We start from the raw sequence: 4,218 nt of genomic DNA on the forward strand, positions 1-4,218 counted from the left end.
CCCCCCCCGTGGGGCAAAGACCACGATGTCATCTTCCTGCGACTTTAAAAGCCACGCAGAAGCAGCTCGTAGTTTCTCATAACGCCAATCAGGTTTCCATTTCAGCACCTTCAGGAGGAGCATTACTGCGTCTTTAAAGGCCGGCTGGCTGAATGGCATCTTCTCCGGGACTTTCACATTATTCTGGCGAGGAAAAGCCAAGTCACAGCCTCTATTACAGACTCATTTTAGGATCTCAACTTCAAATGCCTCATATTGAGATTTCCCCCAAATGGACGCTCCCCTCTTTTCTCCCGCGCCTTATTCCGAAGCCTCAGACCAAATTTTCTCATCTCCGGCTACGGGAAGCTATTCAGAAAGACACTTAAAGTGTCACATATTGGATGTCTGAGTCGTCAAAAGTAAGTCCTGAATGGCTATTTCTTGTACTTAACCCAGAAGGAGACCATCAAATGGATTCACTTTGAACTGTAAATATATAAATACTTCCAATTCATGGCTGAGAGAAGTTTCAAGGATACTGAGTCAGAATCTTAATGGAAAAAAATGGAAGTGTGTTTTTTTTCCTACTTCTTTTTGCTACGACAGAGTATTGGACTCACATGGTTGAAGAAAAAAAAATAAAGGTGGACATTTTTTGTTGGTTTCTTTGACTTTTTTTGTTACATTTACATCAAAATTTGACTTCAGGAACAAAGTAGAAATTCTGAAAAAAAAAGTCCAAATATTGAGGATAAAGTTTAAATAGGTTTGATATGCAAAACCAGATGTTTAAACGCTACAAGAGAAAGAGTGTCTATCTTATAACTCTTATTCTAATGCTTCAAGCTAAAATACATGAGACATGTTTGTCACAGCTGCTTGTGTCAACTATTTTCACATCATTTCATTTGTATGCGCAATATGGAGACGTGCGCACGTCTGATTCCAAGGACACGCCTGTGTGCGGAGGTCATTGGTCGCTTACAAGCAAACATACCACTTTCCACCTAAGCAGCACCAAGAATCCAGACATGCTGCCACAACCCAGCCAGAAGTTTCATCATTGCTCAATCAAACTCTCTCACGCTTTATGTGCTTATATTGAGGAACACTCTGGGAACCCTAACTGCTAATTTATCATGCAAAAGTTTGTAGCACCCCACAAAAGGCTCAGATAAAAGCAGCGATGGCCTCAGAAGCACATGAAGGACGCTGAGGGGATAAAAGCCGGCCGACTCTGAGAAGTTTAAGCAAGTGTGTAAACAATTTCAAAGCTTCAAGGCCAGGACCCTTCTGGAGGCGAGCGCTTCACCCAAACGGGAGAAATGTACTCCCTGGCCAGTGAGGACCTCTAAAACACTAATGTAAATGGGACTTTTTTCTGCTTTTCCTTTTTTTTTTGTCAACTCTGAAAGTACTCAAAGATCAAGAGTCTCTCTCTCGTGCATGAAGGAGGGGAAGGAAGCGGCGCAGTAAACACATCCACCATGAGCAGGAGGCAAAAGAAGAAGGGAGAGAAACACTTTTATCTGATCCGAGCCTCAGATCTTAATGAAGCCAAACAAAAGCTTCTGAAACACAATCAATTATAGATTAAAGAGGGCTGATGTGGAATGAATGCATGGAGAGCTGAAGATATTCTATTCTTATAGTATTCAGGACAAAAAAAACCTCAAACATTATGGCCTGAAATGAATTGCTTCAAGTCGCATGTCTTCACTTATCAAAGAACGAAGGCATCATTCGAGTTCCAGGACTTTTTCGCATTACGACCACAAAATTCAACAGATTTTATTGGGATTTTAAGTGACAGGACAATACTTTGGGAAGCCGGAGAGGATGTTTTTCGTAGTTGCAGCGTTCAGTCTTTTGGGGGCGTGTCTCTCCCCGTTTCAGAGATTTAGTGAAGAACGTTTTTGTCCGTTTTCCTTTCGAAATTGCTTCATGATCAATCAGACCAGATTGAGGGTGTCTGTGAACACTTTTCTTCTCAATCTCAATTACATTGAAGTTTACACTTTGAGTGGGCAATTCTAGCCATCTCTTTATCGCTCTGGCTGGGGTGAACCTCTGCCCTGAACTCAAGTCTTTTCTTCCAGGATTGGACGATGCTTTGGTCCACCGGTATTCCAATCAACTCCATTACCATTCAGTCGGTTTTTCGCCAAGACTGCATTTTGATTGCCAAACTTTCTGTGAATGGCCTTTTAATGTCCGTTACTTGAATCTCAACTGATTTTATGTCTGGACTTTGACTGGACCATTGTAGCACATGCGTTTCTTGATCTAAACTAGTGGCTCTCAGCTGATCAGGTTTTGGTAAAGATCAGGTAAAGTTTCCTCCTGAGATGGTAGAATAGATTGTTACAGTCTAGCTCAAAGGGTTAGGGCTGCAACAAAATATCAATACACACCCAAGTGAGATGTGAAACTCAATCTGCAAGCGATAGAGACTTCAAAACAAAAAGATGGAGGAGAGCAGAGAATTCTTAGTGGAAAGTTTGAGAGACCTGAGGGCCTCTGTAGGAATCAGTGTTGCAGAAAAAGATAAAAAATTACCAGCCTAACCACAAGGAAACCTGCAGGGGTTGTGAAACAACACAAAACAAAGTTGGATGAGAAACAAAAACAGCATAGTATGAAGGTTTCTTTTTTTTGTTTTTTTTGTTTTGTTTTTTTACAGAAAATGGCTTATTTAGCAAGAATTGGTTTTTCAATCAGTTATGAAGCTGAAAGTAATTTTAGAAGACTTACTTTAATGTAAAACACATTAAATGAAAAAGGGCAACTAATAAATAAAAAATATTATGTATCTTTGGGGCCAGACTTTAGAATGGGCTTCCAGAGGCACTAGCCCAGGGCTCTGGATTCTGGGGGCGTCTCAAAGACAACTTTTTCTTTTTTTAATAAAGAAATTTGTACTTTATATAAAACTCATGTTCATATGTTAGATTAAATTTAGTAAAATTTGGGATTTTTTTTATAAACACCAATACTTTGCATTGTAATATTTGCAAATTATAACGTTTTGTTACGTTTTGGGGGACACAACATTCAGCTGCTGATAGTTACCTACAACGGATTAATTTATACCCGCTGGAGTATACGACTACCCATAAATGGACTGTTGAAAGATTTTATCTTTACTGGTAGGGCACCAAATCTGACTTCGGCCCAGGGGCCCACAACCAAGTAAATCCGGCCCTGCATATTTTACATAGCCTGTGTTATGTTTAATTTTCCCCTTGCATCGATAGCATAAAGTCTTCTTAATATGGTGTGAAACAGCAGACGTCACTCTACACCGCAGAGATTTGTTGGCATGTACTGTTAAAGGCAATAAATAGATGTTTTAGGGATCTTTTTTTATTTTTATTGCATTTCCCACACAAAAGCAAATTCACTTAAGTTGAGTCTTCTGAGTCTCAGCCCACCAGCTGAGAACTGAGACTTCTGATGGATTTCTTGCAACAATCTATTTCTTTTTAAAGATTTTTTTGGCTCTAGTGGCCTTTATTTGATAGTTAATTCACAGGAAAGTGGGTAACGAGAGAAGGGAGAAGACATGCAGTGAAGGTCGCCAAGGCTGGGAATCAAACCTGCGACAGCTGCGTCGAGGACTAAGGCCTCCATATGTGGGTTGTGCTTAACCCCTGCGCCACCACAGCACAACCCCAACAATCTATTTCTTCTTGTCTCTTTTCCGTGAAGCCCAGTTATTTAGAGAGCTCCACTTTAGGTTGTCCTGAGGAAAAAAGAAGAAGAAAAAAAAGATTTCCACAACCCACTCTAATTCTGGGGGAAGAGTTGCATCATGTAGATTTAAAGAGCTGCTGTTCTAGCCTGGAATTTCTTTTTTATTTTTATTTTTTTCATTTAGTTTTAAGATTTGTCGATGAAATATGTTTCTTATCAGGCTCCCCCCCCCCCCGTGAGCTTGAGGAATGTGCTGCGCTTCATCACGGTTTCCAAAGGTTCTGGATGAGAACTCAGCTGCTAGACCTTCCTGACCAAGTTGTATTACACAGAGCAGAGACAGAGCCGTACGGTTAGAAAGTGTGGATGTGTGGTGTGTGTGTGTGGGAGTGTGTGTGTGTGTGTGTGTGTGTGTGTGTGCGTGGGGGTGTGCGTGTGTGTGTATGTATGCGTGTGTGTGGGCGTGCAGAGCCGCCAATGTGGCACAACGAATATCAGAGATAAAATAAAATCAGTAATGGTGCGGGGGCATTAGATAGC

This window comes from Poecilia reticulata, linkage group LG21 (assembly GCF_000633615.1).
Source record: "Poecilia reticulata strain Guanapo linkage group LG21, Guppy_female_1.0+MT, whole genome shotgun sequence".
Taxonomy (NCBI): domain Eukaryota; kingdom Metazoa; phylum Chordata; class Actinopteri; order Cyprinodontiformes; family Poeciliidae; genus Poecilia; species Poecilia reticulata.